Below are 12517 nucleotides of genomic sequence, written 5' to 3' on the forward strand. Positions count from 1 at the left end.
ACCTGTATTCTGTGACAATTTCTCAATTATATTTCAGAAGATCAATGGTTACCATTGGCTCATAAAAATACATGGTATATTCTAAAATTCAGAATCAGATAGTTTCTGCATGCTATTTATAGGATTCATTTGTATTTTATTATATCATAATTGATTGATCTTTTTAAAAAATTAATAAGATTCTTCAAAATATATGGAATGTAGATTAAGTAGAATGCCAAAAATTTATGAACCAAATTATCTCAATATTAAGCATTTCCTAGTAGAATGAAACTTGCAAATTGATCAATTATATGTTTTGGGGTTTTTTGGTCGGTTGTGGGGCTTGAATTCTGTGCTTGGGCGCTGTCCCTGCACTCTTCAGCTCAAGACCAGTGCTCTACTGTTTCAACCATAGCGCCACTTCCAGTTTTCTGGTGGTTGATTGGAGATAAGAGTCTCACAGACTTTCCTGCCCATGCTGGCTTTGAACCATGATCCTCAGATCTCAGCCTTCTGAGTAGCTAGCATTACAGGCATGAGACACTGATGCTCAGCTATATGTTTTATATGTATGAATTTATCTGTATAGTAATCTTGTCACTGTGTACATTGGTAAATAATTATTTTTATATCCAGTTGTCCTATTAAGTGGTAAAAATCTTGACAGATGATCCACTCTAATGAAAATCCAAACTGTTTCTGATCTGTAGCTATGGTTCAGTGTGATCTACATGCTATCAGACTTAAATACACAATGATTATATGTTTTAAAGTTACATTTTCACAGGAGGGCCTTTAAGGCACATTTTGTGGAAAACTATTTTTATATTGTCAGGAATAACTAGTAGATTGCCAACGAAGTAACAGAAGAAATTGTTTATGCCCAAGGTCTCTCATATAAATAGATGGTTTGTCTGAGTCATCATCTTCAGGTCATTTTTCTGCCTTGTGACTAATATCTATGGGCATTCTACAATCAAAACATCACAACCTAACGCCAAGAAGGAAACTATCAGATTCCTTGGGATAAAAATTGTTCAATATCCATATACAATAAAATTATCCTAACACAAATTCAGGGATTTTGCTATTCTCATCTCTATAACCTGTGAATAGTGTGACTTTTGCTGGTAATAGAATGGTAATTTCTTTTTTTTTTTTTTAAGTCTGTCGTGGGGTCTGAACTCTGGGCCTGGGCAATGTCCCTTAGCTCTTCAGCTCAAGGCTAGCGCCTTACCACTTGAGCCACAGTACCACTTCCGGTTTTTTCTGCTTATATGGTGTGGAGGAATTTAACCCAAGCCCTCATGCATGCGAGGCAAGCACTCTACCACTGAACCAACTTCCCAGCCCAGAATGGTAGTTTCTAGAAAGGTAAGAACCTGTGTTTTCATGCTTCTATGTGAAATCATACATATATTTGTTTTAAATGAAAATATAAATGAAACATATAAATATATAAAATGCAATACATAAAATATATAAGTATAAATATATAATATATATAAATGAAAATATTCAGCTCTTGTCATATAATATTTCTTTTAAAATGTAATAAATTAGAAGGCAGGGAAATAAAAAACAAAGTATAATGTCTTGACAGCAGATTAGACACAGAAGACAATGTCTGTGGAATCATGAATAGTCTAGATATTATAGAGAAAGAACAGACAATTATTCAGAACAATTCCAAGAAACAATTTCCTTACAAGAGCTTCAAATCTCAATGAGCAGACCTAATTTAAGGTAATAGATATTGAGGAGGGTCAAGAGAAGGAAGTATAATTGATAGAACATATATTTTGCAGATTTCTAGCAGAGATCTGGAACTTCCAAAATGATAGACCCATTCAGATACAACAAGCCTTTAGAACCTCATACAGACCAGAACAGATCATCCCACCACCTCATTGCAATCTGCATAGGATCAATAGAGACCAAAGAAAGGATACTTAAGCTATCAAGGAGAAAAGATTAATTACATATGAAGGCAAACCAATCAGAATAACTACAAATTTCTTAGCTGAGGCCATGAACACAAAGAGAGTCTGGAATGAGGTATACCACACCTTAAAGACTACTAACTAAACTACTAACCAGGAATAGTATACCCACCTAAGCTTTCCTTCATAACAGAGAGGCAAAAACCTTCCACAACAAGGAAAAATTGAAACAATTAATCTCCACCAAACTAGTGTTACATAAGGTAATTAACGACATACTACCCATAGAAAACCAACAAGAGCAGATAAATATATTAAGAAATGATGAAGCATTTCCACTAAGAAGGTGGGTAACATGGCAGGAACTACCAAACACTTCTCAGTCCAAACTCTCAATATTAATGGACTTAATTCTCCAATTAAATGACACAGATTGGCTAGTTGGATCAAAAAGCAAGATTCATACATCTGCTGTCTTCAGGAGACACATCTTGCCTATAAAAACAAAGATATTCTGAAAGTGAAAAGCTGGAACAAAATCTGTCACACAAATAGACCCCATAAACAAGCCAGAGTTGCAATACTAATATCAGATAAAACAGACTTCAAATTAAAATTAGTGAGATGAGACAAAGAAGGACATTACATACTAATAAGGGGATCTCTCCTACAGGAGGATGTGCAATTCTAAATGTCTATAGAACAAATGCTAAAGCACCGTACTTCATCAAACAAATACTACACCACATAGATCCAAGCACATTGATTGTTGGTGATTTTTAAACACCACTGTCACCTCTGGATAAATCAACCTGGCAAAAACTAAACAGAAAAATTAAGAACTAAATAATTGCATAAACCAACTAGACTTGACAGAAATCTATAGACACTTTCACCAAGCAGCATCAGAGTATACTTTCTTCTCAGCAGCAGGTTTGATATTTTCTCTGATTTTATTTTTGTTTTATTTTTTTTATGCTGCAGGGTCTTCCATCACTGTCTTCCAGCACAGTTTGTTCTTAAACTCACTCTGATCTTGAATGCATGACCCACCTCACCTACCTCTGTCAGCTGCCGAAATGCTGGGATTGCAGGCATGTACATCTGGATGATTTTCTTCCATATATAGCCATTAAAAATTTAAGAATTTACAATAGGATAACTTTTTGTGAATGTGACCTTTTTGCCTCAGCAAGTAATCACTTCATTCCAATATATGGTATTTGCTGCTACTTTTCTCAATGTGAGAGTATTACCAGGAAATAGAGAGGTAGACTGGAGAATAATCAATTCAGAGTCACCAACTTAAAAAGGATAAGAGTTGGTAAGTAGATCATCTGTTTCTTTTTTTTCTTTCTTCCTTTCCTTCCCTCCCTCCGTCCCTCCCTCCCTCCCTTCCTCCCTTCCTCCTTTCCTCCCTCCCTCCCTCCCTCCCTCCCTCCCTTCCTTCCTTCCTTCCTTCCTTCCTTCCTTCCTTCCTTCCTTCCTTCCTTCCTTCCTTCCTTCCTTCCTTCCTTCTTTCCTTCCTTCCTTCCTCCCTTCCCTTCCCTTCCCTTCCATTCATTTCCATTCATTTCCCTTTCTTTCCTTCTTTATTTTCTCTTTCTGGTTTTCTTTTCCTCTCCTTGTTTCTTTCCCTCCTTTCTTTCTTTTTTTAAATAAGTTTCTTATTGTGAAAATACTGTGCAGAGGGGTTACAATTGCATGACCAAGGTAATGAGTACATTTCTTTATTTCTTCCTTCCTTCCTTCCTTCCTTCCTTCCTTCCTTCCTTCCTTCCTTCCTTCCTTCCTTCCTTCGTTTCTCTTTCTCTCTATCTTCCTTTCTTCTTTACTCTCTCTCTTTCTCTCTCTTTCTTTTTTTCTTCCTTTCTTTCTTTCTGGTCTTCTGTGTGTCTGTGTTTCAGTTTTCCTATCTTTGTGCCTTTCTATCTTTTTGCCTTTCCATTTCCTTTCTGTTTTTCTGCTTGTCTGTATTTCTTAGTCCAACTATTTATGATTTCATTATAATTTTTGTGCATAATTTAATAATTATCTTTTCATTTAAATAAGAAAAATTAATAATAAAGATGAACTAGGAACGTGTGGGAGAACAGTTGTCCAGCATACACAAGTCCTTCCCTAAAAATGTAGTTAAGCAGCATTGAATACATAATAATAATAAACTGACATTGTATACAGCTATTTGTCAATTCACTTTTGTAGATTTGATCTATTAATTTTATTTAAACTATCTTAAATAATTTCCAAATAACACATCACCCTCAATTTTTCTTTCTATCCCACCCTCTAGACCTCTTTGGATAGCATAATGACAATATACATGTCCTTTTTCGTCAGTGCCAGGGTTTGAACTTAGGTCATTTTGCTTTCTTAACAGATGTTATACTACTTGAGCCATTCTCCCCAGCTTTCTTATGTTAGTGATTCCAGATGGTTTATTGTTTTATCCACAGCCATTTAGATGTGATTCTCCTCCTTGTGCCCCTATGATCAGCTCTTGATTGAGATACAGACTCATGAACTTATATACTTGGCCTTAAACTTCATTCATCCAATACCTGTATTTCAAGTACCAAGAATTACAGGTTTGAAACAGCTACATCTAGTTGGATATCATATTTATTTTATTTATTTTTTATATTTTATTTTTAATTTTTTAAATTTTTATAGTAAAGATACTGTACAGAGGGGTTACAGTTACATAAGTAAGTTAATGAGTATATTTCCTATCAAGCATTGTTACCCACTCTTTTGTTCTAAAGCTGATATGCAGAGCAGTTACTCTTACATAAGTCATGAAATTAGTACATTTTCTTTTGTTTGAACAGTGTAATCCCCTCTATCATTCTCTCCCAGCTTCTCCTCTCCTGACTTCCCTCTTCCTGAAGTTGTATAGTTTTGTTTTTCCAACATAGTGTCTAGTGGCTTTAACTGCTGAATTGATTCACCCTTTCTCCCATTTCTGTGCTCCCCCACCCCTCCCTAAGACAGATAAACTTACATAAGATCCAAATGTACAGAAAATTTTTTTTAAAGTGTCAGTGAAATAAAATAAGGAAGGAAAGAAAAAAATCAAACAGTACTTGCATTTCTTGGAGTTCATTTTGATAAGCATCATTTTATATAATCATATGCACATAGTTATTGAGCCCTTGTGATCCTCTCCTAAGAATATCCTTCTTTGTTCCTTTTTTCCTACTGTGTGAATGTCTACAGTACTGTTTAATTAATCATGTCCAGATACAATTATTTGTCTTTTACTATCCATTGGGTTTACTTGTAGATTTATAGTCACATTCTAATTTACATCATATTTTTGATACAATAAACTAAACTTTCTATAAACTAAACTTTCTAATGACTTAATTCATTTTTTTCTTCTTTCTCAAAAATATGTATCCTTCCCTACTCCAGAAGTTATCAATGCTCCTGTGAGTTTGCACCAGCAGACTGTGGGATAACAGATAAAGAAATGTCTTTGCAGTAATAGCTCATATTTAATAATTGTAATAAATAATATTCTAATACAACCATAGGTTTAGGAATAAGTTTAATCGATAGACATGGTAAAACAAGAGTGTCCTCTAAACATCTACTTTTTTTCCTGTCCTGGGACTTGAACTCAGGGCCTTGGGTGCAGTCCTTGAGTCTCTTTGTGCTCAAGGATACAGCTCTACAATTGAAACACCTACCATTGCTACATTTTTCTAAGTACTTTATTGCAGATAAGATTCTCATGGACTTTTCTTGTTGGGCTGGCTTAGAATTGTGATCCTTAGATCTGAGCCTACTGAATAGTAGTTTTACAGTTGTGAAAGGCTGGTGTCCAGCTACTCTTATTTTTCATATTGTCCAGGGGATATCATAAGGAAGTTATAGAGAAACAAACAAAAGGTCATATTCCAAAAGGTAGACAACAAGGAATCAGAAAGTTAAGCTTATTGAGGTAAGCAGTTTGTGTAACAAAACCAGTAAGTCAGGAATCACTGAAATAAGTAAATGTAGGCATACATCCTGTCTTTTGATAAGATTACTCCTAAAGTCAAACACTTACACACAACCAGAGTTTTCCACTAGTATCATTCCAACATCAGTCAAATCTCAGTCACAGTCCCCACAAAGCTTTTGGCTTCCAACACCCTCCAATCGTTATCTGCTTCGAACCTTATTTATCTCTAGTTTCATATTAACTTCAAGCCTTACCTATTCTATCCAAATCAACAATCAGTGCCAGACACTTTTGAATACCTTGCTCGTCTATCTTTATATTTCATTTTTACTATTCCCCTAGTTCCAGTGAGTATTGAATAACTTCTAAGTAGTTATTATTAATTTTGTCTATTCTTTTCCCCAAAACCTTCTTATTCTCCACTGTGAATTAATCTTCCTAAAGCCATCCTTGTTTCATAAAGGATAAAATCCAAATTTCTTAGCAAGTCATTTAAATTCATTCAGAAACTTAATTTCAACTGCTTTTGTTCCCATTATTCACTCAGTTGAACAATATATTCCAGCTACCTAAAATTATCCACTCTTACCTTGATGCATCTGGTACACTCCATATTTAATAACTTTTTCTAGCTTTATGGTCTGATGAGGCTTCCTCTAGTTTTTAACCGAGACTCATAGATTTATTTGTCTCCAAATATGCAGTAGATTCATTTTACATGTGGATAAACCAGGTCTGATGAATCATTGTAATTTGTAGTAGAACACAAATAATTATTAAAAGTTTAAAAACAAGAGCAAAAGTTATCAAAATAATACATTTTTCTATCTAATTCCCCTCCCATATCACTACCACTCTAGCTAGGTAGAACCTGTTTTTCATTTGTGTCATTCATTTTTTTAGTGTGTGCTAATTGACCAAAGGGGTTTTTCCTGTGGTATTTTAATCGTCATATGCAGTATTCAATCACATCTTTCTCACTCTCACTTTCACAGCCCAAACCACACACTAATATTTTATGTGTACATATATGTTCAAGATGACTAAAACACAACATTTGAAGATGTGAGTCAGCATTGTAAATCCTCTTTGAATAATTTACATGCAGGATGACAGAAGGAATGACGAGAAGTTGAATGAAATCTAAATTCTGATGTGGGTACTGGTGAGAGATTTGTGTAAGTGGAGATTGGAAAGTAAAGCTGATATAGTCATAACATTCATTGCATATGTGTAAAAATGGAACAGGAGGGCTGGGAAGGTGGCTCAGTGGTAGAGCGCTTGCCTTGCAATGCGTGAGGCCCTGGGTTCTATTCCCCAGCACCACATAAGCAAAATAAAGAAAAAAGCTGGAAGTGGCGCTGTGGCTCAAGTGGTAGAGCACTAGCCTTGAGCTGAAGAGCTGAGGGACAGTGCCCAGGCCCAGAGTTCAGGCCCCACAACTGGACCCAAAAAAAAATGCAACAGGAAACTCCAAAAATATGGTTTGGCAGCCTGAAAGGAAGATAAAGAAGAATGATACATGAGGTGACACTGATAAAAATGCATTGTAACCATAAATGGATATTTTGAAATGAAACCCCTTGAACAACTAATGGATGGGGTAATAAACAAATAAATAAATAGGATGAAAATATTTTTGTATATGTTTTTATTGTAAAGATACTGCACAGAGGAATTACAGTTATATGAGTAAGGTAATGATTACATTTCCTATCCAGCATTGTTATCTCCTCCTTTGTTTTTCCCATACCTTCCCTTCCCTCCCCACTTCCCCAATTCCTCCCTTTCCCTCCCCAAAGGTGTAAAGTTCGTGTTCAACATAGTGTCTTGTATATCTCATTGTTACAATGAGTCAACCTGTATCCTTATTGCAGCAGGAAATATTTTAATAGTAGAAATACTTTAACTTTTAGGGAGTGTTGTTTGGCCATCTTCTTTGACAGATGCAATGTATTTTGATATTTTTTATCCCCTGATATTTGCTTCCCTTCTCCTAATCCACTCAGTCACACAATTAGAAGATGTTATATGAAAACAGAAGCAATTTTTTGAACCTATATCCCTATGATTGTCCAAGGCGATGATTTTTCCAACCAGTTTATATGATAATTAATATTCCAGTTTCAATTTCATTATTATTTTAGGATTTAAAATATGCACTGAAACTACTAATTGATTTTAGTATAATTTCTCCCTATAAAGATTCAAAATTCTCTAACAGGGAAAAAATGTTGTACTATTTTTGGTCATCCTGAAGATTGAAAGCCTAGTACTTGCTTGGCAAGTACTTTATGACTTGAAACACTTCAACAGCCCTATATTATACTTCTTCAGAAAATCAAAATAACAACAACAGCCATGTAAAGCAGTAATTTTTAGTAACTAGTATGTATCTGAAACTTATAATGTTAATGGATAAATATATTTGCATTTTTGTCACATAGTAAGTTTATGGTTTAAGTGCAGTTTGCCTTATCATAATAAAGTCAGAAGTCAAATAACTGTAAAAGATCAAGAAACTGGTAATTATCATGGAAAGCCATTGAAGTTATAGTGATATAATTAAAACTCCTAAGCTAGTATTTTTCTATTTGACAATTGAATGATCACAGTTTTCCCACAGCTTTCCATTATATTCATAATATATTTTAATGTGTTCTATATATTTATTGTTTTACTTTATCTTTCCTTTAACCTTTTGTTTAGTATGTAGTCATAATTTCTTTTTTAAAAGTAGGTGACAGAGTCTGACAAATGTGTCCCAAGACCATATTTACTGAAATAATGCATCTGGAAACAAAAAGCAAACAGTGATCTGAGGAGGACAATGAAGTCTTCAGCATTCATTTTGAAAGAAACACAGCATGTAAGATTATAGTTTTAAAACCAGCATGGCTCCCTCAAAAAACTGAATTGTGGTATTAGTAATTCAATAGCTTCAAGGACTCTACATTGGTTGGACTGTCAATAGACTTTTTCACAAAGTTATGCCAGACTTTCATAAGTCAAGTTTTGTATAATGAATAATTGAGATCAAAAGTCTAGTGTACCAATGAATATAATTTATGTTCACATGTACTTTAATTATTAAGTTAAAAAGAGCATCCAAATTGGTTCTATCTATGATTTTTATATTAGGTTAAAATTATTAGATGTTATGAAAACCTTCATATTTACATTCCACATGAAATCAGTTGTGTTTTGGTATGAAGACAGGTTATAGAACCTAGGAATTTAAGACTAATATATGAAATGGCATATTTAAATATAACCCAAGTAGATGTTCCTACACACTTTACGTCATTGATAAATGACTGATCATACTTATCATACCTGTCACAGTTATACTGTACTGTTTAAAAATAATGATAAGGAAATATATTTATAGATATAGTAAAATGTTTAAGTATTTACTCTATAGTTGGTTGAATCTAGATGTGGAGCCCAAAGATTTAGAAGGCAGTATCAACTTATATGTTTTGGCTAACAATTGTCTATTTCTTGATTTTTTTGAAAAAAACATGTCTTCAAATCACTTGTTTGTCTTTTTTCAGATTTAGTAAGTAGCTATTGAGATGCTACTGAAGATGTAACAATTGTTTTCTGTTTTGGTTTGTTTTGTTTTTGGTCAATTGTGGGGCTTGAACTCTGGGCCTGGGTGCTGTCCCTCAGCTCTTCAGCTCAAGCATATTGCCCTACCATTGTAGCCACAGCACCACTTCCGGTTTTCTGGTGGTTAATTGGAGATAAGAGTCTCACAGACTTTACTGTCTGTGCTGGCTTTGAAGCACTATCCTCAGATCTCACCCTTATGAATGGCTAGGATTACAGGTGTGAGCCACTGGCACCCAGCAAATAATTGTTTTTTATTATTGTATTTTATTTTTTATTGAATTTGTTTTTTATTTTTTAATTAATAGAAAAGGTGATGAATGGGGGGTGTTTAGAGTTACAATAGCAAGGTAATGAATACATTTCTTTTTGAACACTGCAACTCCCTTGATCATATTCTCCCCTTACCACTCTCCATTCTCCTCCATCCCCCTAGTTGTAAAGATCAATTCCAAGATAGTGTCTATTAAATATCATTGTTGCATTAGTTCATCATTTGTCCTGCTGTTTCTGAGATTTATTTTCCCTTCCCTGAATCAGATAATACGATAATACAAGACAAAAGGTACAGAAAACAAAGACAGAAAAAAAAATAGAAACTACTGCATACAGGACATAATAAGAAACTCTTGTTTCCAGTCCTTGGAGTTTGTTTTGATATGCTTCATTATATATGTTCCTATATACTTAGTAATTGGGCTATTGTGATCTGAGACTATCATCATAGACATATGCTAGTTATTAAAAATGAGGGAAACCATGAAACCTACATTTCTTTGTGTCTGTCTTGCTTGACTTAATGTAATTTTTCCAGGTCTTTCCATTTCCTTACAAATGGAGCAATGCCATTCTTTCTGATAGAAGCATAGAACTCTAGAGTGTATATATACTGCATCTTCTTGATCAGTTCATTTACTAAGGGGCATCTGGATTGGATCCATAACTTAGCTAAGGCAAATAATGCTGTGATAAATATGGTTGTGCTAGTAGCTTTAGTATGGCATTGCTTGTGGTCATTTGGGTAAATGTCCAGAAGTAGGATTGCTGGGTTATAGGGGAGTTCTGTTTGATCATTTGAGGAACCTCCATACTGCTTACCAGAGTGGTTAAACAAGTTTACACTCCCACCAACAGTGTAGTAGCCTTTCCTTTTGGCCACATCCCCTCCAGCATTTGTTGTTATTATATTTTTTATAATGGCCATTCTAACTGGGGTGAGGTAGAATCTCAATGTAGTTTTTATTTGCTTTTCTTTTATGGCCAGAGATGTTTGAACATTTCTCCATTAGTCTACTGGCCATTATTAGTTCCTCTTCAGAGAATTCTCTCTTTAAGCCTTTAGCCCACTTGTTAATGGGGTGATTATTTCTTTAATGGCTTGTTTTGGGGGGATTTAATTTTGGGGGTTCTAAGTATATTTTAGATATGTCCTTCCTAGCTATGTCCTTTGTCATGAAGAAGCTCTTCAGTTTAATGCAGTTCCTTTCATTTAACCTTTCTTTGATTGTTACACAAGTGTTTTAACCTAATATGCTCCAAAAACCTACAGCTGTAAATTTGCATGGTCACACACACACACACACACACACACACACACACACACACACACACACACACACACACACACACACACACACACACACGAGTGGTGGGGGTCTGGTCATGGGGCTTGAATTCAGGGCTTGGTCACTGTCTCTGAGCCTCTGTGTGCTCAAGTCTAGCATTTTACCACTTGAGCTACAGCTTCTGGTCTTTTTCTGAGTAGTTTATTGGAGATAAGTGTATCATGGACTTTCCAGTCTGGGCTGGCTTCAAAACATGATACTCAAGATTTCAGCCTCCTGAGTATCTAGGATTGCAGGAGCAAGCTACTGGGTCCTGGCTAGTTTTGTTATTTTATTTTATTTTATTTTATTTTATGTTTTTATTGTAAAAATACCGTGCAGAGGGGTAACAATTACATGGGTAAGGTAATGAGTACATTTCTTATCAAGCATTGTGGCCTCCTCCTTTTTTCCCCTTCCCATCCCTTCCCAACTCCTCCCCATCCACTTTCCCACCTCATTCACCCACCCTCCTCTTAATGCAAATATCCATTCCTAAGTCTCTTTATTTCAGATTAGTTCAGACAGAGTCAGGACATAGAAAGAAAGCATAGAATTTTTTGATTGCCTCTTCTATTTCCTTGAAGAATGAGGCTGGAATATTGCAAGGTATGGCATTGAATTTGTAGATAGCCTTGGAAAGTATTGCCATTTTAGCAAAACTATCCTTAAGAAAAAGAATACTGCTGGAGGAATAAAAATACCAAATTTCAAACTCTACTACAAAGCCATAGTAATCAAATCAGCTTGGTACTGGCACAAGAACAGACCTCAGGACCAATGGAATAGAATTGAAAAACCAGAAATGAACCCACAAACCTATAGCCACCTAATCTTTGATAAGGGAGCTGTAAAAATAGAATGGAACAAAGACAGTCCCTTCAGTAATTGGTGCGGGCAAAATTGGTTAATCACCTGTAGAAAACTAAAGCTACATCCTTATATATCACTCTGCACCAAAATCAACTCCAAAGGGATCAAAGACCTAGGCGTCAAAGCAGACACCCTGAAAATATTACAGGAAGGGATAGGAGAAACCCTAGGTTTTCTTGGCACAGGCTGAAATTTTCTTAATAGAGACACAGAAACACAACAAATCAAAGATAGGTTGGACAAATGGGATTGCATGAAATTGCAGAGCTTCTGCATGGCAAAGGACATAGCTAGCAAGATCAATAGAAAGCCCAGGGATTGGGAGAAGATCTTCACTAGCCATACAATGGACAAGAGTCTCATATCTAAAATATACCTGGAACTCAAAAAATTAAATCCCCCAACAACAAATCCTCGAAGAAACAACTGCCCAATAAATAAGTGGGCTAAAGACTTAAAGAGAAACTTCTCTGAAGAGGAAAGAAGAATGACCAATACACATATGAAGAAATGTTCAATCTCTCTAGCCATAAAAGAAATGCAAATCA

This window comes from Dipodomys merriami, unplaced genomic scaffold (assembly GCF_024711535.1).
Source record: "Dipodomys merriami isolate MVZ:Mamm:240054 unplaced genomic scaffold, mDipMer1.0.p SCAF_3, whole genome shotgun sequence".
Classification (NCBI taxonomy): domain Eukaryota; kingdom Metazoa; phylum Chordata; class Mammalia; order Rodentia; family Heteromyidae; genus Dipodomys; species Dipodomys merriami.